This window comes from Suncus etruscus, chromosome 11 (assembly GCF_024139225.1).
Source record: "Suncus etruscus isolate mSunEtr1 chromosome 11, mSunEtr1.pri.cur, whole genome shotgun sequence".
NCBI classification, from domain to species: Eukaryota; Metazoa; Chordata; class Mammalia; order Eulipotyphla; family Soricidae; genus Suncus; species Suncus etruscus.
Genome location: NC_064858.1, coordinates 20,500,131 through 20,525,285, shown reverse-complemented (window position 1 = coordinate 20,525,285; position 25,155 = coordinate 20,500,131). Strand labels below are relative to the sequence as shown.

The following is a 25,155-nucleotide window of genomic DNA, read 5'->3' as shown; positions in this document are numbered from 1 at the left end:
ATATTTACTGCTCTTTTCTTATTGCTTAGTTGTTCCTTTTAAAATTATAGAAAATATTACTTACTTTTGTACAGTATTATTGTTTCTTTACTAAAAAGGGAGGAATTGTTGTATACAAAAACATTTCCATAAGATTATTCTTTGCCTGTTGTCCCATCTTGACCTTCCAGGTGGGGGCGCTGTTGAGAGCCGAATAAATAGTTGAGGAGCGAGGTGTTCAGGATCTTTTGGCAGAGTTTACCGCCTGGCTCCAGGTGTTTTTTTGGAGCTGGTAGTAGGCTGACAAAGGACCCTCTGCACCCAACCTTTTTATCCCTTTAGCCTCCTGTTTGTGTGAATCATTTGCTGCGGATAAATATTACCAAGATCTCCCCCCCACAAGGGGATATGGAAAAGGGAATTAATTTCTCATTCTGGGAGCTCTTTGAGGATACACAAATAAAGGAGTAAGTTGATGGGAAACAGGCTCAAGGGACCATATGAAGTCATCCATGCACACAGCAAGCACCTTACCCACTGTACTAACTTTTAGCCCCAGTGCTCTAATTTGTAATGTGCACATGGAATTTAATTCCATCCCAGGTCACTTCTGTACTGGGGGAGATTCTAGATTGTCACTGTACAACACTTCAATGACAGTGCCCAACTCACACCTCAGTGCAATTGTGCCTTCTTGGATCTGGTGGCCTTTGCTGTAGGGAGCTCCAGAAAGGCAGCTATGAGGGGCCAGCCAGGACACTGAGCTTTTGTTTGACTTGTAATGATAATCCAGGCACAGGGCATCAGCTAACCTACCTCTACCCAAGGATCTCAGTTCTAACACCTACAATACACTATCTTACTTGACTTTCATTCAAAATTTAAGACTAATGCATAGCAACACACGTAAAATTTAACATTGCCAGTATTAAAATAGCCAGTATATACAAGTTTACATGTCATTTTAATTGAAATTTACTGACTATTCTGATCTGCCTATGCTTCTCCATTAAACTTAAATGAATTTCATCATGTTTAAAAAAAATATTAGGAGTTTGGGTTAGAGTGATAGTACAAAAGACAGAGTAATTCTTGCCTTGTATTTAACTAACATTAGTTTTGTCCAAGCACCATGTATAGTCCGCTCATGCCCCACCAGGAGTGATTCCTGAGCTCATATCTATGAGTAAGTTCTGAGCACTGTTAGCTGTGACCCTAAAATCCAAATATTTTTTTTTAGTTAAAAATAAGGACAAGTCTGGTTGGTATTGCCTTTAGCATCTAGGTGTCCATTCAGTTGGTTTTTAATGAATGAGTAAGCAAAGCTATTTTTCTGACTCTGGAATGGTCAGGAGCCCAGTAAGCTGCAGGCAATTAACACAAGGCTTGGTGTAGGGATCCCTTTGCCAAGTAAGTACTTTCTGTATCTCGCAGCCAGCTATAGCCAGGCTCCACGGCAAAGTCTGGGACTATGAGGCAGCACTGGTTGTCTGAATAACCCCTGACTAGTCTCTGCTGCAGAAATGCTATGCAGCTTAATGTCCGCCACACAGCAGCTCCTGCACATGGCCAGCCAGGTTCCCAGTCTGGAAGCCTTTGTCCACATCTTCACAGCCTATTCCATCTCCAACCTCAAATACAATCATTGTCTCCATGGACTAAGTGACCTTGGGGGTCTGGCTGACCCTGTAGGCTGAGTGAGGATGCAAGACCTGGGAACAAGACTTAAAAAAGGGGATTCACTAAACCTCTTTCCATTTCATCCCCACATGCCTGCTGTGTGTGATGGGAGAATGGTATAAGAGTTGTCTGACCCTCAGGAATGGTTGTTTAAACAGACTGCAGGAGTGTTCACATGGCATGTTTCTTGCATCTTCACGAGCTCAGCACTGCCCTGCTGAGTTTTCATTGTCTTGTGACCATGGAGTCCCTCCCCCTCTGATGAAATAGGATAGATGACAGTTCCCAGTTTCTAGCTGGAACAGTCCATGGAGTTATCATGACAAGGCCACTGAAGGGACAGACAGAGGTTTGAAGGAGTTATAGTAATGAGAACAGGAAGAACACTTTGATAGGGCAAATAGATAGACAGATAAATGGTGGCATTTGTCTCCACAGCAGGCTGTTTCCTGCTGTTCTTGTGCCTTTGCCCATAGTGCCCCACCTCTACCCCTCCTCCTGAGGTGTGCCCTATGTCTGCTTTTTAGTTTTACCTCACTCAACACCAGATTTTCTCAGTGTTGGTTTTTTGATTTATTTGTTTTGTTTTTGAACCACACGTGGTTATTTTCAGGATATTACTTCTAGCTTCACACTCTGAAATCATTCCTGGTGGTACTTGAGAGACCATATGAAATGCAAAGAATCAAACCTGGATGAGCTGTGTGAAAGACAAGTGCCTTGTCCACTGTATTATTATTCTGGCCCCTTCTTGTTGCTTGTTTTTAAGCTGTCTTTTAAAAAAATGATTCAGTGATCATGAGCAGTCCTAGGTACATATAACCAGTCCTGTGCTCTTGCATATTTCTCCTGTAAGCTTAGGAATCACTTTACGGTGGACTACTTGTTAGAAGATCCTCTAACAGCTCTGTCATCTGTTATCAAATTTCCAAGACAGAGAAGGAAGCAGGGGGAGTTGCTAGTGATAAGATGTCTCTGATAACTGAGGGTTTGCATCGTGGATATAGAAGAGCTTTCTGGAGCCCAGACGTTCTCTTCAAGCTGAAGAAAGGAGGTCCTATGTCCCTACAGAGGCACACACAATCTATGTGCAAGCCAGTGTCTCCTGGAACATATGACTCCTGCTGTGGCTCTGCTTAGAAAAGACTTTGGGTGAGGACACAGGACAGAATGGGGCTACTCATCATTGTTATAGACCCCAATATCCTTAATATGTGAACGATGTGGGGATGAGGTGTCTCAGATCTCAGCATAGGGTCTGAGACTCAACATAGGTCCAGAGAACACAGGATCAGCATAGAATCTCAAAAGAGCTCAGCATAAAATCAGAGAGAGATTCAGGGTGCATGAGACTTTGCATGGAGGAGGTCTTATTTCCATCCCCACCATCTTAGCCCCCGAACACAAAATCAGGCCCCCAAACAGGGCTTCTAAATCATCCTGCCATCTCTTTTCCATCCTGAAGATGTGAGATCAAAGGATTTTTCATGCTTCCTGGCTTATAGACCTCTATTCTGTTCCAAGTGAAAATCACAGTTGGATATAAATGCCAGGGAAATCCCAAATGTTCTGGATCACACTCAGTTCCTGCTCTCCATACCAGGGAGTTTCTCTGTAACAGTGCAGAGCCAAGTTTCTGTCAGTAACTTGGTTACTCAACTTTGTCCTGGGAGACTGTGTTCGGAAGAGTTTGCAGAGCTCTGTGTGCATACAAAGATTGAGTGCATAGCACATCATGAAAATACACCAACATCTTCCTGTAGCTGGCAATGAACCAAATATAACTGCTGGCTAAGACTCATAAATTGTGATGTGCAGGACTGTTGTTAGTTTATTAACAAAGTTCAGCATTTTTAGCATAGCTCTTATAAATATCTGAAGAGATGGGGCTGATAATACAACCTTGCATGACTCACATACATGTATTTTGGGGAGCAGAGGTGCTTGACAATTACACTGGTCAATCTTTCAATTAGAGCAATTGTAGCTCAGTTTTTGGTCACTTTTTTATCCCTTTGTTAGATTCTTGGTAGAGCTCTCTGTTAGATCACTGTGAGATACCTCTGTAGACGCCTCTTTAGGGACAACTATTAGATCCTTCTAGTAGATCATGGGTTCAAGTTACTTCAGTATCATCATCACTCCACTTGTCATACTGTTCATTGTATCCTGCACTTCCTGGGGAAGCTTGGAAAATTATTACCAATTTATATAGCCACTAAACAAATCTTCTAGATGTGTGCCATGCGTTGATTGGAGCAATTGCATATCTGCAAAAGTCACTTGTGTGAGCATAGGCACCAAAGGGAATTTTAAGAATTTAAAAGTAAATTATAGCAAAAATGTTTTCAACTGGGCATTAAATAGCTGGGCTGCCCCTTCAACTCAATGCTCACATCCACTTACCTGTATTCAGGATGTGCTGTGGGGTCCTGGGAACCCCTGGAGAGGAAGGAATCATCTGCAGCTGCTGTGTGCTGCTGAGCCTGTTGGTGTGGACTAAGTAGGATTTTCTGGGAAGCTATGTTGTGCATGGGGGCATGGTGGGGGGGGCAGCCTTTTGTCTGCATAGTCATATAGGTAAGTCTATGTTCCACCGTGGGCACCAAGACATCCTGATTACTGAATCCTAGGATAACATGTGTCAGATACATGTGTCTGTCTCCAGTCTAGTATGGTAACATTGAATTCCGTTCTTGCAGATGATTAGATGATGCCATTATTGATTAAATCACCCTAACTTGCTGGGTGATCTTCCCAACACCTATACCTAAAACCAAAGCTCTAGCAGAGATAGTGCAGGTAGAGGGTAGGAATCTCAACATGGTCATTGTCAGGCCTTCCATTGAGGGAGCCACATGGCAGGAACCTATCCCAGTAAGTGTGCCTACAGCATTCCACAATCTCCACCCCTGTGCCTATGCTAAGACTGTTCCAGGTTCCACCCAGAGCTGATCATTAGCACTACATGTAAATGGACAAGGGAGGCATTTCTCTGGGAGGGCAGCATTATACTTTCAGCCAGAATGAACACAAAACTCATCAAAACCCTTAGTTTGGGAATAATGGTGATTTTTATTTTGCTTTGTTTATGTTTGGGGATAACACTTGGCAGTGCTCAGGGTTTTGTTTTTTTTTTCAGGCTCTGTAATCAAGACCTTTTCTGGCAAAATTTGGGGACCAAATAGGGTGCCAGAGATAAATATCCATATTACAATCCACACGCAAGACAAGCACTTTGCCCCTAATAATAGTTGTTTATTATTTACCTCTTTTCACCTCCATGTTCCTTTTTGTGGCATTATGGGTCAAGGCAGTGCTGGAGATAAAATGCAGGGTGTGTGGTTTGTGTTACCTGAGCTTTAGCTCTTTTTTATCTTTTCAAAGAAGTGTGTTGAGTGCATTCAATTTTCATGAAGCTCTCTGTGAGGTGTGGGGTCATAAAATTGAGTATTAGGAGCCCTAGTGGCTGGCCAAGGCTCATTGAGAGAGGCCCTATCCTGAGTGACCACAAGCATCCACTATACTATTTCCCTGGCAGCACATCTGGGCTCCTGCAAATAAACCCACAATTCTCTTAGTGGGTCTACTTAGCAAAAGATGTCCTCTGATGTGTCCCTACTATATTCCCTCTGACGTGCCCATATTTCTCTGTACCACATAGAATCACCATGCAGTACAACATATGGTACATGTGCCTAGGACTGCTCATGGTTGCCACATCAGTGCTTATCAGTGGCAGGAAATGTGTCATATTGTGTGCATCCCATCTGAGATATTCCTTATGGGAGCTAAGTTAGTTACAGGCAGTGAGAAACAGTGAATGATCAGAACATTGTTGAGTCACAAGACCCAGACAGTTGTGCAGTGTGACCCATGGTACTCTTAGGGTGCAGGAATGAAGTGTTTCATGCCAAACAGAGTGAAAATGGCACCTGGCATTCCATTGTCTTGAGGGTCTTGAGGTTATGGGTTCAGCATTCCCTTATTACTATTGTTGGGGTGGGGAAGACTGGACAGTGCTGTTTGAGATGCCATTAGGTCAACTGATGCCTTCTCCTTGCAGGGTTGGATGGATAAACTGAATGGACCCAAAGGGCTCATTTTTGTGGTATGTATACATGGGGATGTGGGGCCAGGTCTAGCCTGCATGACGGTTACTGGGCCATGTAACTGTAGCTGCTTATCTATTCCTGGCTAAGTGCAGTGACAGCAGCCACATCAGCTGCTCTGTTGGACCATAGGCTTGATGCAGGTCTTTTTGTTGGTGGTAGGTTTACTGCAAGGAAGACAGGTCATGACTCAACTCCTGATTTGGAGATTTTCAATTGGGAATGTGGAACCTGTACTCTCCAAAACTCTGCCCTTCTGTACACCTCATCTTGGAATGTTTCTTCCTGATGTCCTAAATCAGCACAGAAAAGTAGTATCTCAATAAAATCAGAGCCATGATTATTTTTCTTATGGCAGAAATTAGATCAGCTTCATATTCCCCAAAGTCTAGTTCTTGACAATTAAGAAGAAAACCCAATCCAGCCTTTCAAATCTGAAAGCAGTTAGATGAATCTGCAGCCATAGCATTATGGTTTTGTCTGAAATGTCCTTCATACACTCCTTCAGAGCTCTGTCCATATGAGTGTTGCTGTTTTCACATCTTTTCAAAGTGAACCTTTTTTTCTTATTTGTTTTAATAGAATCACCATTTACAAAGTTGTTCATGATAAGTTTCAGTCATAAAACTTTCAACACCATCCTATAATCACTGCACATTTCCTGCCACCAATGTCCCCAATTCCCTTCTGCCTGCTTGTATGGCAGACCTCCTCTTCATCTTTTCTTCTTCTTCTTCTTCTTCTTCTTCTTCTTCTTCTTCTTCTTCTTCTTCTTCTTCTTCTTCTTCTTCTTCTTCTTCTTCTTCTTCTTCTTCTCCTCCTCCTCCTCCTCCTTCTTCCTTCTTCTTCTTCCTCTTCTTTTTTATAATTATCTTTATTTAAATACCATGATTACAAACATGATTATATTTGTATGATTACAGTCATGTAAAGAACTCCCCCTTCACCAGTGCAACATTCCCACCACCAATTTCCCGGATCTCCCTCCTCCCCACTCCCCCACATCTGTACTTGAGACAGGCTTTCTACTTCCCTCATTCATTCACATTGTATAATATTTTTCAGTGTAGTCATCTCTCCAACTGCACTCATCACTCTATGTGATGAGCTTCATGTCATGAGCTGCACCTACCAGCCCTCATCTCTCTTGTCTCTGAGATACTGTTAAAAATGTTTTTCATTTTTCTTAAAGCCCATAGATGAGTGAAACCATTCTGCATCTTCCTCTCTCCCTCTGACTTACTTCACTCAGCATAATAGATTCCATGTACATCCATGTATTCTTCTTCCTCTTCTTCTTCTTCCTCTTCTTCTTCTTCTTCTTCTTCTTCTTCTTCTTCTTCTTCTTCTTCTTCTTCTTCTTTTTCTTCTTCTTCTTCTTCTTCTCCTTCATCTACTGTTCTTTTTTCTTACTTACTCTGTTGTTACACGTCACCTACTTTCAGTACCCACTTCTTGTTCAGAGTGATAATTTCCAGTTATCATTATCATAATAGTTCCTTTCTGTCCTAACTACACCCCACCCACCTCTTCCTTTGTGTAGGCTTCCTACCATGGACTAGTCCTAGTGCCCCTTGTCATATTATCTTTGTTTATAATTACTATATAATTTTTCTTGTCCTAAAATGAGTATGATTATTCTATGCCTGTTCCTCTCCCTCTGATTCATTCACTCAGCATGATGCTTTCCATAAACATCAATATATAAGCAAATTTTTTATGACTTCATTTTTTCATAGTATATGTGTAGTATTTCATTGTGTAGATGTACCACTATTTCTATTCCTGGCATCCCCTTTGGTCCCATGAGCCTTCCAGGGACCATTTCTGAACACAGAGCTAGGAGTACCCCCTGAGCACTGCTGAGTGTGACCCAAAAATCAGAACAATAAAAATAAAATAGAGTTTATTTTTATGCATGTAGCTGACAAGTTTTCCAAACATCAATTGTTAATTACTTTAGGTATTTGTGATGTTTCATTGTTCCATATGAATTTTAGGAGTGTTTGATATATTTCTTTAAAAAAAGGTCATAGATTTATAAAAACTATGTAATTCTGTACAATGTTTTGTGGAATATTGATATTTTAATTATGTTAATCTTCCCAATCCATGAGCAGGAATATGATTCCATGTCCTTTTGTTTCCTTTTATTTCTTTAAATAGTATTTTGTAATTTTTTTTTGTATATATCTTTTACCTCTTTGATCAAGTGAATTCCTAGATACTGGATTTCCTGAGGCATAATTATGAATGGAATAGTTTTTAATACCTCTTTATTCTCTCTTGTTTTTTTCTAAATAAGAAAGCTATGGATTTTTTTCATATTTTGTAGCTTTCCACTTTATTACATAAATCTATTATGTCTATAAACATTTTTGTAGTTTTTGATATTTTCTAAATATAATATTATGTAATCCACAAATAGAGCTTGACTTCTACCTTTACTATCTGGGATGCCCTTGATAATGTTTCCTTGATGGATTACTATGGCAAGTACTTCCAATACTATATTAAATAGAATAGAAGCGGCAAGAGTGGGCAAACTTGCATTGTGCCAGATCTTAGAGAAAAAGCATTGAGCTTTTCCTTATTGAGTATAATGTTTGCTATGGGCTTGTGGTAAATGTCTTTTAAAGAAAACAGTTTCTTCATTTCCCATGTTGTTGTAAATTTTTATCATGAATGGGTACTGTACCTTGTCAAACACTTTAGCAAAAGCATTCACTATGATCATGTTTTGATATAATTGTATGTTGACATGATCATATGAATTCTCTTTTTACTGATATGATTTATTCTGTTGATTGGTTTGCATATGTTAAAATAATTATGCTTCTTGGAATGAATCTTACATGGTCATGTTTATAATCTCTTTGATTAAGTGCTGTATTCTACTTGCTAGTATATTTTGAAGATCTTTGCATTCTTGATCATCAAGTATATTGTTCCATTATTCTCTTTTAGTGTGATGTATCTGTCTGCTTTTCATATCACAGAGATATTTGCTTCAAAGTAATTGATAATGTTTTTATTTCTTCAATTTCCTGTAATATCCTGAAAAAGATAAACAGTAGGTCCTCTTTAAAAGTTTGAAAAGAAGCAATCCTCTACCAGGGAAGACCCTACTGTTGCTCTGACATCGATTTACTCAAAAGAGTTTTCCCTTAACACTGAGAAGATTTAAACAAAAACAACGACCTGCGTACTGGACAGGGTTTTCTTCATTACCCTTTAATTGTGAATTGAAATTAGACGCTGCTCCGCACCATCCTGACTTCAATGTATATACAGATTCCAGGATCTTCAATACAGAAACATCATACCAACAACAGAGACTGTGTGAAAAATAAAACTGTATGGGCACTACAGACAATGACCTGGATTGGACAAACTAGTTTGCCTGGAGCCTAGAATTGGTCTTATGTCAGGAAACTTCAGGGGTAGGGTCTCATATTTAGGCCAAAGTTTTTCCTTTCCATGTCCCCCATACTTTGGTGGGCCCATGCAAACGATAATTGCCACTCTAACATTGTTGATTGGTTTGCATATGTTAAACTAATTATGCTTCTAGGGATGAATCTTACATGGTCATGTTTATAATCTCTTTGATTAAGTGCTGTATTCTACTTGCTAGTATATTTTGAAGATCTTTGCATCCTTGATCATTAAGTATATTGCCCCATTATTCTCTTTTAGGGTGATGTATCTGTCTGCTTTTCATATCACAGAGACATTTGCTTCCCACTTATTGAGTATGATTTTGTAAATTACCATTATCCCTTCTCTTTTCTTATTTCATCTTATTTTATTTCTTTTTCTTGTAATTTTATTTCTCTTCTACTTTTTTATCCTTTTTCAATTCAATCTATGTTACCATTATATCATAATTCTTATGCTGTCAGTTTACTTTCAGTAAAGGAACCTTGATGCACAAGGCACGGTGGATAATACTACAGAGGATACACTTCTCATAGTGCTCACTATCATATTGCTTAGAATTCTAGATGTGAAAATTATATTTATTCCAAATTCTCCATGCAAAATCTAATGCTGAAGGCTTCATTTAACAAAGTTCACCCCTGCCATTGATGAAGTGCGTAGAATTGGAAAACCTTTTTCCTCCAGTGTGCTGGCCTAATTTATTTATGTATCTATTTTTCTTTCTTCTTTCTTTTAATATATTTTTATTTATATTTTTATTAATTCAATTATATTTAAGCACTCTGGCCCATCCTATAAGGCTCAGGCCTCCAACTACATCCTATGAATAGATCTCTAATATGCTATGAGTGTAATCCTCTATGTTTGCCTAATCTATAATGTAGAAAATCCATGCCTATATTGCTTATAGCCCGTTATATATTATCCCTCTTCCCCTGCCTCCATTCAGAACTCCTTCTATCCCCTTACTTCTATACTCTTATACTCCCTATTTAACCTTCTTAACCCTTAGTTCTTAACTCTTTAGGAACTGAGACTTTCCCCTTGCCCCAGTAAGCTGCCACCCAGCTCCCAAAGTGAAACGACACCATCTCAGCCCCACATCTGTCACCCTGGCAAGAAGCTGCAAACATCACTCCTGCTGATGCATTCCATGCTGCCCTTTTCTCCCCTCCCCCAATGTGTATTATTGCATGCTACTGTACTCAACTCCAAAGGGATCCCTAACTCTAGTATACTACCTGATCCCTTACTGTTGCAAGCCGTTTCTCAGAGTCAGAGTCTACTATGACCTAAAACTCAATTTGTCTTCATTGTGGAAAAAAATGTGCCCTGGATCTCATGCCCCCAGAATATCTTAAAAGACTTAATGGGAATATCTATATTTTATTTGTATCTTAATTTCTTAATAGTATACCTCTTAGTGTATATTATTTACAAATAATATATTTATTTATTGTATATTTATTTCCAAATATAAAGGTCTCCTCCATCCATTTTTATTTTAATTTTCCTTTTTGTCTGTTTTGGTTCTGCTTAGTATGAAATTATAGAATAATAGTCTTGCTTGAGATTAAATGTCAGGTCAAAACCAGGGCACAGGAATTGTATAGCTTGTCATCTTTTACCTTCAAATGCACCAACAATATAATATGGCATCATTCCTTTATGTGTAGGCACACTAAAATGGGAAAATCTTATGTATAGAAACAAGTTCTTATCTACTAGGGATAAGAAACCATAACTTTTAAAATACTGGGGCACCTTTCACCCTGAACATATGTCATAGGAACTTGACTTAGACTTCATGTGATCATATGTCAACACTTACATCAAATCCCAGATCCCAACCTTAGAACTGGCACAGTTCCTGAAGCAGAACCAGGAATTAAACACCCACTGGGGGAGTCCCTAATACTGCTTTGGCACCAACTTGCTCAGCGTAGGTTCATATGAAAATCTGTAGATGAGGAAACGCATGAACTTGATCTAAGGGCAGGCTGCCCCAATTCATTACCTAATGGTGAGATGAAATCAGAAGTCACTCTGTCCTTTTATCTGTGCAAAAATCAAGATCACGAAATACAGAAGACTGATTACAACAACCGTGACTGAGACAGAACATCTGGAACCATAAATTCTAACCTAGAGTTCACCTTGAATCTGTGAAAAAAACAAAATCTCTAATTACAGAGGACTCAATTTGACAACCACTACTGAGCAGAACATTTTCTGGTACAATAATTAAACCTTGGAGTTTGACAATCAACATGTCTGAAGCATGTAGTCAGTTATGTGATAATATGAGTCAAATGTGGAGACATCCTGTATCTCTTAAACCAGTGAATTTTCTTTCTAATTTTCCCCCAGTACTTGATGCGCCTATGCAAAACAAAAAAACACTTATCAAAACAGCCTCCCCTTTTTTAAAATGTATATTTGTAGCTTCTAGATAGGGGCTCCAATCCTGTTTCCTTTTATTTTTTATCAGAACCATAGTACGTGAATTATTTTCTTCTGCCTTCTATTTCAATGTCTTCCTTTAAACAGAGAAAATAAAAGTGTATGGTACCAGGGGCAAAGCAATATCATGAGTACTGAGTGGAAATAAAAAATGATCAGAACTAAATACACAATCCAAAATAATGGCAATAGAATCAAGAGACCTGAACCACAACAAGCTATACTCAAAAGGCATCTGTTACACTAGCAGTCCAGGAGGCTATGGGTGGAGATATGTGATGCATGCTGAGAAAAATTGTGATAAGGAAGTCAACACTGGTGGTGGGAATGGCCCTAAATAACTGTCATTACATACCTTAAATATAATTGTGAAAGACATAATTCACATTGATCTCAATAAAAATTTTAAAAAAGAAAGAAAAGGAAAGAAAGAAGGAAATAGCAGAGAGGAGGAGAGGAAAGGAGAGGGGATCGGAGAGGAGAGTTAAAGGGGAGGAGAAGAGAGAAAAAGAAAGGAGAGGAGGAAAAGTATAATTTAGAATATACAGACCCAGGTCAGAGAAGTAAGATAGCAATGAGGGCATTTGATTTGCAAGTGGCTAACCTGGGTTTGATGTCCAATAAGCAATAGGGTTCCCTGAGTCCAATAGCAGAGCTAGAAGTGCCTCTCCTGAAAAAAACAAAAAGAGTAACAGACACTGAAAGCTCCAAGTTGTTCTTACTGAGAGGAAAGGAAAGATCTGGTCTTTTACTTCCTCTGCTTCATCTACTCTCAAACATGCATAACTATAATACTATAAATAGTCTTTGAGAAAAATCTGTAATCTCAGGTATAAAAGAATGAACATATATAAAGTATAACTTTTTGACTGAAAAGTATGCTCACAAACTATATTTTGTTAAGATATTTGAAAGTTTAGAATGAGTAATAGGAAAATAAAAGATATTTCAAAGTATACAAGCTTCTGTTTTACCTATCACACAATTAAAGATACCTTAAGTAAAACAAAAAGAATACATTCTAGGCTGTCCACAAATTTTCCAATACGGTTTAAAGTCACACACTACAGCTGCCATGAGGGCAGGTGGCCTCTCCAAGGCTCCATCTCATCCATAGCATCACCTGGACATGACATGATTCACAGATCAAACAAACCCCAAAGTCAGCCCCACAAATCAGAAACTCCTTATCTTTGGTTAGAGAATCATAACAATGCACAGTAGAAACATCCTGAACACAGAACCTAGGGATTCCTTACCATGCCAAGAGCACCCCATGTCCAGATAAGCAACACCCTGAAGAAATGAGTCCTGACCTATGGTGGAGAAGATCCCTCTGACAAACCTGCACAGCCTCACAAAGCACTGCTAGAAGGGCATGTTCCCTTCTATCACAGTGACCATGAGTAAGCTCAGGTCGTACTTCATGAATAGATGCCACAGACTTCGTGGCTGCCAGCCTTGTGGTTGATGACAAGCTCCTAATAAACAGGAAACTCCTCAGGCCATCTGGTCATGGTCACAGATGGCACCAAGCCCTGTCCTGCAAGACAGGGTCACCTGAGTTCCCTAAGGAACATCACTGTATTTTGTGGGTATTAAGGTAACAAGGAAATAAAGTTCACAGAAGCATTCATTGTCATTTTTTCAAAAAGGTCATATTCTCTTCAAGTTTCCTACTGATCAAGACCATTATCAAGCAAATTCCTCTTTCACCTAAAACATAGGCTAGGATTCTGACTTTTTTGCATAGTAAGTGTTTGCTAATATTCCCAGAATTTCCACGATGAAATTGAAAACAATGAGATTTCACTTGCTTTGGTTTCCCTTTAACCTATGAGCTACAACATAGAAAGAAACCCTCAAATGTTACTCTGGACAGTACCAACATTCACAATAATGGTTTATTCTATTTTTTTTCCTATGTATGGGTTGTAGGTGGATTCCCAATCAGTGCACAGGAGCAACAAGTTGAAAATCTAAGTAGTTCTTGTCTTAGACACATCCTAAACATAATTTCATGTGAGTAAGCAGACACTTTCTCCTCCAATATGGACCACTTGATTTATAATCTCCAGTATTACAAATCACAGCAGAATGAGTAGCACATTCCACAGCATTTTTACATTTCCACGAGTATTTTTGGACTCAATTTCTAGGAATAAGAGTACTAGTGAAAAAAGTAAATGCTGTCACTGAGATGGTGCCACAGCCACAGCAAAAAGGCTATCACCATATTGTCCAAAGCTTCACACTGCAGACTATTAAGATGTGACATCTTAGTAATTCCAGTATAAGTGCAACATCAGCCCTTCACATATGTTCTTTATTCACATTCACATACACAATTCAGTGAAACATATGCCCCCCATAAAGGCTCTCATACTCACGTAGTCTCACATACCTATACTCTCACATATACAATCCCAATGATAACTTTACCCTCTACATACTTACATACTTACTTGAGTACACACATATGTACTCATACTCATAGTCATATATACTTTTTACACTGATACTCTCAAATGCTCTCACTCACTTACATGTCATAAATCACATGAGGCTCACCCCTTAAATAAGTATTTCTAAAGAATAAGGAATATTCTACAATCACAAGGTTTAAGAACATTAAGAAGAAAAATATGTGAGAAACTATCCAATTCAGCCCTCTGATCTTTACCATTATCTTTAATTCATAAATTATTCTGCTCTGGATTCAGAGCATTTACCCTCTCAATTAGACATACCCAGAGGCAAATCCACCATAACCCACATAACTGTGCATGGCTAAGGGCACAGTGTTAATTAAAAAATAACACAGAATGGGGCCAAAGAGATAGCATGGAGGTAAGGCATTTGCCTTGCATGCAGAAGGATGGTGGTTCCAATCCCGGCATCCCATATGGTCCCCCAAGCTTACCAAGAGCGATTTCTGAGCATAGAGTCAGGAGTAACCCCTGAGCACTGCCATGTGTGACCCAAAAACAAACAAACAAAAAAAATCACAGAAAAAAACCCTACTACAACACAAATTAGAGATCTGTTGATAGATAAGAACTGTGTATCAAGCATAAAAGAAAACATTACAAAAATTAAGATACTTACATAATTGCTATTAGGCAATACAGGGCTATTTTCAGGGCTTACTATTGGTTCTAGCATCAGGAATTACTCCTGGCAAGATCTCGGAACCATATGGAATGCTAGAAATCTAACCATAATGGCTTCATGCAAGGCAAGTGCTCTTCTCGCTGTGATATCTCTCCAGACTCATACTTTTATCCTTTTTGAAAGGACTGAAAAAAATACTTTAAGATTTTGTGACTCTAGAACATACTGGTATGTAACATATTGATTCCAGTAAAAATGCAATTTTACTGAATTCAAATAAAGCACTATGCACTTCAAAACTTTCCACAAATATCCAGTAGGAGATGGACATCACCTGCAACACCAATCTTATATGAAGCAGTACTACAACTGTTTGCAAAGGTATCCAACCTATTGAATTCAGCTTATTCTTTCTGCCATGAAAAACTGATGGGTGTCTGCTGAAATTTTGTATGTGTGGAGCTTTCTTATCACAACTATAATAAAATAGTGGAACATATGCTTGTCTACAATAAAACCAAAATGTGTTTTTTCACTAATCCAACAGCAACAAAATCATATGACTAAATCCTTCTAACAATTAATTACACCTAACAAATTTTAAAGTAATTTATGATTTATATATAACAAAATAATTTAAAGATATCAAGGAAGAAAAGATATCAAAGAAAAAAAACACAAAATAATCATCTTTCCACACATTTATTGATTGATTGATCGATTTTTGACGTCTTTATTTTGGTGTAGATATTGAAGTTAATATCTCCAATTTTATTTTACTTCATTTTATTTTATCTTATCTTTTTCTTTTTGCACTCCGGCATGATTTGATTTCAGAACCGAGACTATTGTGTGGTGCTTGTCTTTATTGCTGTACTGCTCACTGGATATTTAATTTGATATTTCTTTCTGTATTGTTGTGGTGTTTCAATTACCTTTTCCATGTCCTCTCAAACTGAGGTTGAAAGCCTCTAGAAGGTCTTCACCCATTTTCAGCGTATTTGACTTCTTTTTTTGTTTTGTTTTGTTTTTCTTATTTTGTACCCCATTATATTGCTTTTCTTCCCTTCAAACAAAACCACATAACTCAATTTATCTAGCTCTGCCTCTTAAATAGAGGGGGAAACAAAGGAGGGTACCAGGATCAAACAGATATATGACCACTAATAGTAAGCTAGACAAAGAGGGGACCACCTACTCTAGCAGACCAGGGGGTTGATGGTGGGGTATATGGGTTGCAGAAAGGGAACTGGGATGGGGGAGGACAAATTTGGTGATGGGTATTCCCTTTATGCAATGTTAATATGTACCTAAAATACTACTGTGAAAGATACGTAACCCATTATGATCATAATAAAAATAAAAAATAGATATCAAGGAAAGCAATCTCCTCGATTCTTGAGAAAGATCTTAATAAGACAATAGGACATTATAAAAGACAAATCAGTGATGTAAACATCTTATACATACCATGTCATCAAATATAGAAAATAAATGTAATAATGTAAATAAAGGTCTTTTAAGAATGTCTTCAGATTAAGAAAAAGTCCCATACTTTCTTAGTATTTACATAAAGATTAGGAACTTCTACTCCAATAATAAAATAACTGAGGTGACTATTTATGGATGGAATAAGTTACTGGCTTATGCAAAGAAATCACATTTTTATAGTCAGTAGATATTCTGAGGTTTAACAAAAATCTCACCTTTTTACAATTGTAAAACTTAATGGTTTATGTATATAAAACATGCTAATTCCCTAGAAAATTTAGAATCATATATATAACAAGTTATTCTTCTCATTAAGTGGATACTCACTGCTTTTTCAATATAAAGAAATGACTTCATACTACATGGCACTGTCTATAAAAACTAGGTGCATGACTTAAATGTATCAGTTTTAAAGGTTTGGACCTACATGTTCTGCCAATATAGTCACACTTGCCACAACATGAGCCTAGTCTTTTCCTGTTGCACACTTACAAAACTGTATAAAGAAGTTGCACAATTTTACAGAACCACATAGCTCAATAGGAAATGAAAAGAATTCTCTAAATATCTACTGCTAGATGCTTCACAAAATAGCCAAGTAATAAAAGCAGTTTTCCTATGGAAAGAGAGTAAAGCAGGTCATTTGTTGTCTTGTTCTAGTATGCACCCTCTGCTGAACCTGGAAGCAAATGGGCTGAGGGGATTCTAAACTGTGCCAGCACCCCACACTCCTCTAAAGTCCGACCTGCTACCTGCCTGAAGGGTGGAATAGTGCCTGTGGTGGGTTTTACCCCACAGTTTTGTCTATGGGTAAAAGAAAATTCCCCAAATCAGGTGACTTTACATGAAGCAAGAGGGAGGTTCCCCAGGCTCTATGTTTAAATTGGGTCAGAATTAAAAAGGGTTAGGGAGTGGGAGTTTTCTGCGCACTCTGAAGAAGCAAAAAAAACTGCCTGGGAGAGCAGGTAGTTAGCTGAGGAGGATGCTCTGCAGAGTCAAAGGCTATGCCAGATCACAAGCAGTGCTGCAAAGGCCCCAGTAACCACTGAGCAAGCAGTACCAATCATCAGAGTTCAATCCTCAGAGTTTGGCATGCCATCTGCCAGGTCCTGTCTTGGAGTTCATCTGGAAGTCCTCACTCAGTGGTCATCATCTCAAAACCCCAGATTCTATTGACTATTCATAATGATGTGAAATCTGTTGCATCCATTCCAAATATATTATCTTAAGGCAATTTAACCAATCTTTGTATCCACTAGGAAAAATAAATAAAACAAACATGTAGGAAAATGGAGACCAACAAGTTATAAAGACTGCCCTCAATGAAGTAAGCTGGAGTGCCTGACATACTTGCTTTCTACTCTGAAACACTTTATTGTTATGAATCCACTGTACCTCAACATCAAACGACAAATGGTTTCTGGGATGGGGCTTCCAAGGGGGTGCTCAGGGTGCTTTTGGGCCACTCCTACCAGCACTTGGCAGTAGAATATAGCTCAGTACAGTGTTACTCAGACTTTGAAGTGCTTGGGACAACCAGGGCATCCCAACAGTGTTCAGGGAAAGTGTTTCTGTTCACATACCCAAGGTGCTTGAGGAAACCTCTAAACTATTATTGAAGAGGGAGAATGTGGTGTAAGAAACAAATCAAGCTCTGGAGCAGGCATGTCTTCATCCCTGTACTCTGTCTCCAGTCCTCAAAAACAGCACTTAAATAGCATCTAGTCTGCTAAGAAGTAGTAGAGTTTCTTTAGGATCTCTAGGTATTTCCAATTGTTATTTAATGATCCATGTCTTTTTAGATATGGCCCAACTTTTAAGCTTTTATTATATGACATCCCAAAGGCTGTAGAAATTGGTTTTATAGGTTGAATACAATAGTAAATTCATGTGATGCTGTGGAAGAGAAAGCTTTTGAGAGCAGAGCAGAGCTGGTCAAATAATCTCATTCTCAGTATGACCATAAGAAGAAAAATTTCAGAAGCCACCCCTTCCTCCTAGTAAGTGGAGCTGCTTCCTAGGTGGGAATTGCAATACCCTTCCTCAAGGATGCAGTACAGCAGCATCTCTGTTCCAATTCTCCCCCATCAAAACATTTGTGCTGCAGGCATCTTGCGTCTCAGCAATCTTAGTGGGACGGAGTCCTTTCACGAGAGGAAAACAGGTACACGAGTGGACAAATATGAAATATGAAATAATTGAGACCACACAAAATGCATTTTATGGGGACCCATGTCTGCATCATAGGTGATACAGGCGAGAGACAAACTTTACTTTTTCAGCTGATCTTTTAAGCACAGCTCTGGTATGCAAAGGTATTTCCGCGGAAACAACGGGCAGAGATCTTAGGAGAAGCAAGATAATGAAACCAAGCCCTAGAATATATATATCAAAAAAAACTAGCTGATACAGCTGAAAAGAAATCCTTAGCTGAAAGGGAGGAAGTTCTAGTTTAGGAAGGAGGTGTTCTGGTTTTGCAAGAAGCTTTTAATAGCAAGATAAGAAAAACTGGTTTTGCTATAAAGGTTTGCAGCCTGCCAGAAAGTAGAATTCATGAAAGGCAGAAGCTATTACCATGAACCTGAGACCAGATTAGGGGGGATTAGGCACTGCACCAGGAAGCCAATAGACACGTCTGGTGTTGCTTCCCTTAATATGGAGACATCCATGTTACGTGCAGTGACACATCTGTAGCTGTAACTATATGGGGCCTTTGAGAGGTCCATTTCTCTTCAAGTTGATTAAATTATTAGCATATTTTCTGCGCATCTCTTTAAAGGGAAGAGACTTAAAAAGATGCTGTCCAAGGCCAGAGCTACAGCATAGCAAGTAGGTCATTGGCCTTGCATATTATCATCCCTGGTTCAGTCCCAGGATTCTGCTAAGTCCCCAGAGCCTGACAGAAGTGATTTCTGAGCTAAGAGCCAGGAGTAACCCCAGAGTGTTCCCAGGTGTGGCCCAAACAACTTTCTTCCCCAAGATGCTGTCTATTCCGTGCCATAGAGTTTACAGCATTTGTCTTTCACAAGATCCATAAGGATTCAACCTTTAGCATCACATATGGTCCCCTGAGTTCCTCCAAGGAGGGGTTCCTGAGCACAGAGTCAGAAGTAAGCTCTGAGTCCTGCGGGTATCTCTTCCCACACCTGGACTCCATGGCCTAACTACTGTGCCAACCTAACTGCCATCAGACCTTACGCCTGAAGGGTTTTGTGAGACCAAAGGCAGGAGTGAAAGTGAAGGGTTCACTTTTGAACCTGGCGGGGCATGGACCACTTTTATTCCCACCACCCTTCCCCAGTTGAGGGCAGTCTGGACTCTCACTTGTGAATTTGCAGGGAAGGCAGAGCCAGGCCTGCCTCACCCCTACCCCACAACAGAGCTTTACCTCCTCTGCAAAGTGGACCTTCTGGGCCAGAGCTTTTGACTGGAGAATAACAGGATAATCACAGGGGGCAAGAATAGCTTTGCTGAGCCAAGAAAGTCATTGTATAAACACTTACCATTAGGGATCATTTTAGAATCCTGAAGGGTTTTGTGAGACCAAAGGCAGGAGTGAAAGTGAAGGGTTCATTTTTGAACCAGGGTGGGGCGTGGACCACCTTCATTCCCATACTTCAGGAGGTTAAATTTCGGGGCCCTTTCCAGGCATAAACTGCCCATTCTCCCCTGAATCGTCCTGGCCCCCACACCATCCCGGCTGCACACACAGAGCTAGCCGGAGCTGGCTAGCCAGGGCGCAACCACTCTGAACCCTGCTGGCTGTCAAGCCAGTCCAGGTCCTGCCCTCTCACACACCCAGCTATCACCCTGGGTGATATCACCCCGCCAAGTCAGCTCTTTCCCAGAGGACCCCAAGGGTGCTGATTGCACCAGAGAACATCGTGCTTCTTGCACAGGAATGGCTCGGCTTGGAATCACCCCTTGAGCAATCCTAGCAGGGGTGCAAAGAAGCAAGAGCCATAATTCCGCCCACCATTCTCCTTCGAAGTGGCTGCCTAGGACCTGCTCTGGCCTCTCCCATTTCCGCCCTCTTAGCCCCTCACCCTTGTCCCTCCGGGGCCCTTTCTACTTCTCCCCTCCCGCCCATTTTCTGTCCTGCCCATCCTGAACTCCCCTTAAGCTCTGCAGGTATTCCAGGCCAAGCCCTGGAAGGGGGGAAGGGGCTCAGGGCAGTGGCTATTTAGGGAGCCCTGAGCCGCTGCAGCTGCCAGCGCCTAGACCCTTACTAGCTGTGCATGCTCAGGGAGCAGGTAGGCAGCGCAGGCACAGGGTGAAGCCCTAGGGGTGGAACATCGGGTGATCTATGCTACTTCCTTTCTTGTAGGTGATGGGTAGGTGTCTAGGGGAGGAGGGAACCCTCAGAGGCCATTACAGGGGCTTTCACATGCCTGCAGGGACTCCTGGGTCCCTCCTGGGGAATGGGCCTGCACTAGCACTAATACTGTGGCCTTGGGCATCATGAAAGGTCCAGAAAGTGCCTCTCTTTGCCGGGTCTCTGCCATCTAAAACAGGATCTGGAAATGGACCCCAGAGGGAAATTTATCTAATTCAAGAACTTTGGAATTCAACAAGTCAATTTGCACTTTTCCTCAAACTGGGGTCAAACATTGAACTGGGCACATTATGAAGATATGGAGATTGCAGACGTGCCTTTTTGGACAGAGGCACTATGGCTTCATTTCCTATGCCTTTCCTGGCCAGTAGGCTTGGACCAGGCAGTGCAGCTGTCCAGATGAATAGAAGCAGCAAGTTCCTCTTTCCTGTCCTTTTTAGAGGTGTCCACTCTATTCCAACCCTGGCTTAGTATACTAGGCCATCAGGTCATATCTTGCTCTACCTGGTTTTGAGAAACCCTACTCTTAGGTGGATTGGGTGACAAATAAATAGTGCTCCATGGTAGAAAAGTAAACAAAACCCAGATCAGGTGCCAGTGAGGTGGTCCTGGGGTTCAGTCAGTGCCAGGCTTTCCTGCTGTTTGTTGCAGCTATGCTTGTGTTTGTTCAGTAGCTGACTCTGACCTGCAGACCTTCATACACTGCCTCTCGGCTCATTTTTGAGTATGAGACTCATCCACATGATACCATGAAGTTCCTAGGCAGGGTTATGCATCAGTTAGTTCCTCTGATTTGCAGTTCCAAAGAGGAACTCTCTGGGCTCCAGCAATATTGCAGAATTACATGGACAGCTCAGCTTAGATGAAGCAGAAACTCACAGCACAGGGCTCAGAGAATGGAAAGGGCAAAATTAAGGGGCATCTGACTGAGGACTTTGGTTTCCCCTTCTGAATCTTTTTCACCTGTTTTGTGTTTCCTGCTACCTTCAAAAAAAGGAAGGGCCCCATCTGAGATTTGATTACAAGGGCACTAATCTTTTACAGCAGGGCCCTTTCCTTAGTCCTTCCTTTCTGAGTTTGCTTAACTAGTACTACCACTCTGGGAACAGACTGTACATTAGAAAATTTATGGGGACTACAGAGTCCACTCCATATGCAGACAGGTTAAGTGACGTCCCTACCTGTCTGCTGTCATTTGTGCTCCCATCACTCACTGATTCCTACATGTGGAGAGAATCCAAATATCTGGACTTGAGAGGGTTACCCCTCCGACATAAATAGAGATCCAGGAGGGATAGGGAGTTCATCCTAGTATCTGTAGCATTTGGACCAAATATTTCTGAGGATCCCATTCTGGTTTTGATTTTCTTAATGAGGCAGGTGTATAAAGAGTCTGGTTTCAAAGGTGGCTATCTTAATTGGGATGGTAGAATGTATTCCATTGTTCCCATTCCACACCTGTTAAAATGTTGGGCCTCCAGACTTGCCGATGAGAACACAGGAACTCTCTCTTACTTGGCTCCCTCTTCTCAGTGCATCCTAATATGGATATGGGCAGGGGTTGACTCCCTGGTCACAAACTTGGATGACTTACATAGATGGGAAGTACCCCCTCAGAGACTCCCCTCATCATCCTGGGGTAGGACTTCATCAGATGAATTTCAACCAATAGTAGCAGGGACTACATTACACCTTAAAGAGAGAGCAGCTGGGGATCAGTTCTGAAGGTTGTGCATTAGGATAGTCCAGAAACCACCTCAAGAAAACCCTGGACTTGCACTTCTGCTGCGAGCCAAATTTTGTTTGCAGTTTTCAGCACCTGCAAACAAATCCTTCGTGGAGTTCGGGAAAAATTCCAAGGGAGAAGGTGGGCACGCGGAATGGCGAATGACGGAAATATATTGTAAAAATGAATGAAACCACACAGATAGTATGGGGACTCACGTTTACAAGGAACGAGAGACAATTTTATTTTTTAAGCTGGCAGCTTTTAAAAGGTAGAGGCAGGGAAAAGCGGGTGCAAATTCTAGACATCAAAGAAACTGGGAGAGAAAGGAGGACTCTGGCTTAGATTAGCATATTAAAGAGCTGAATACTGAAGGTGAAAAGGCGGCTTGTAATTAACATGGAAGTTGGAAGAGTGAGGAATGTTTCAGAGTTTCGGGGGAAAAGTGAAAATTACTTTGTTTTGAGCTAAGTTATGGAAAAACCTGAATTTAGGCACCAAAGTAGCAAAAATTACAGGGAGCTATTAAGTGGGAGATTTTTGGCGGGATTAGTACTGTCCTAGAAAGAATTTACTAAGGCCTGATTTCTAATAAAGGTTAAAAATAAAGAGAGAGATAGTTACAGCCACATATTTAGAATTATTGCCAAACCCTCCACGCAAAGGGTCAAGTGATTTTGACTGCTCTAAGCGGGCCTTTTTGGCAAATAATTCCTTTTCAGGAGAGCACTACACTTTGGTGTGTGCTTCTCCTGAGTGGGGATGTGGCACACTTCCATCAACCTGTGGTATGGAAGCTCAAAATACTACCATATGTATGATATAGGCTTCATGACAAAAACTTTTCTGTAGTGGTATTTGCTATTTGAGGACCATACTTTATGATGCAAACAACCCTGGTGTGGGCACAGTAGGTCTGGGACTCTAAGAGCAGATACTCAGATTCAGAGTCCATGTCTGTTCATGGTAAATGTAAACAACTTGAGCACATCATGTGGCTGAGCAGCATTGTCAGAAAACTGGAGGTTCTATTTTGAGAACTTATTAAACCAAAAAGTGCATCCATCAGATACCTTGTAGGAGCTGGCCACTGGTGGCACAACCAGGCATGTGTGTAACAGATGTGTTGTTTGTGTGTAGCAATCACATTTGTATGGCAGACAGGTAGGTTTTTAATAGCCAGGCAGGCACTGGACATGACCACCAGATGTGTGTAAGAGATTGCATATGGCCATCAAGACTGAGTAACAATAAGTGTGTATGTGACAGCCAGTCACAGTGTGTAACAGCTGGACTCTGTGTGTAACAATTGGGGGGGTATGTGCAACATCTGATATAGTGACAACCACATGCAGTCGCCAGTTATATTTGCAGGAAGGAGCACTGAATGCTGAATGATATGTAATAAAAACATCTAAAAAGTGGATAATAATTGTGGTATAAAAAGAAAGTCCCTTGTTAGAACAAGAAACCTGAGTTTCTTCATTTCACATGGAAGACCTGGGAAGATGGTTCAAAGATGGCCCCAAGTTTAATCTCAGTGCTTTATAGTTCCCTGGTACCCTTGAGCCTGATCATGGAACTGTCTAAAGCAGGAGCAAGAAGTGTTAGGGAAGGCATCTTCCTCTCTTTGCATAATATCTTCCTGTCTGTGAGTCCACGATTCCTGTCTTTCTGTCTGCCTCTTCTTGTTGGTATATCTGTGCATGCTGTTTGTGAATCTGAGCTTCCTGTCTGTGACTTTGTGCTTCCTGCTGTGACTCTGCAATTTCTATCTCTCTGCTACTTCCTATCTATGAGTCTGTATTTTCTAGCTGTGTGTCTGTGTTTTTCGTCTGTATCTGTGCTTCCTTTCTGTTTTTCTTATCTTATCTTCCTGTCTGTGAGTCTGCACTTCTTGTTTGTGTGTCTATGCTTCCAGTCATTGTCTGTGCTTGTTACCTCATCACAGAAAGGAATGGGTGGCATAAAAAAGCCATCGTCAATTGCTTGTCCTCACTGGGGTTCTGAGGATGTTCACCACCCTAAATGCTGTCTTCAGTGCACTGGACTCTTCTTATATTGAGACCCTGAATCCTTCAAGCTCCTAAGTCTGCCATTTTTCTACAGAGATTTAGGAGTGGGAGTTGTTATACGAATATCTCTTCCATGCGCCTCATCCTTCTGTCTCAGATCCTTGTTTGTAAAAATCCTAGGCCCAGGAGTATGGTGACATGTTTTTCTGCTTTCTGTCCTCTCTTTCATGAAGCCATTAGAAGGGATACTAGTGAATTATTCACTCTAGATTCACACTTTGGGACACATGCAGCTCTGTGCTTTCCCCCCAGGTCACACTTCCCCATAAGCAAACCTGCTATGGACATAGAACTGAAAGTGCTGGCAGAGCTCAGACACATAAACTCTTATATATGTATATATAATATATATATGTTATTTAAACACCTTGATTACATACATGATTGTGTTTGGGTTTCAGTCATGTAAAGAACACCACCCATCACCAGTGCAACATTCCCATCACCAATGTCCCAAATCTCTCTCCTCCCCACCCGACCCTGGCCTGTACTCTAGACAGGCTTTCTATTTCCCTCATACATTCTCATTATTAGGACAGTTCAAAATGTAGTTATTTCTTTAACTAAACTCTTCACTCTTTGTGGTGAGCTTCCTGAGGTGAGCTGGAACTTCCAGCTCTTATCTCTTTTGTGTCTGAAAATTATTATTGCAAGAATGTCTTTCATTTTTCTTAAAATCCATAGATGAGTGAGACCATTCTGCGTTTCTCTCTCTCTCTCTCTCTCTCTGACTTA

General features: G+C 40.5%; 1 pseudogene; it reads left to right on the top strand.

The window, feature by feature from the left end:
• The window catches only part of LOC126022010 (fatty acyl-CoA reductase 2-like), a 94,436-nt pseudogene that overhangs the window by 21,450 nt on the left and 47,831 nt on the right, over positions 1-25,155 (top strand).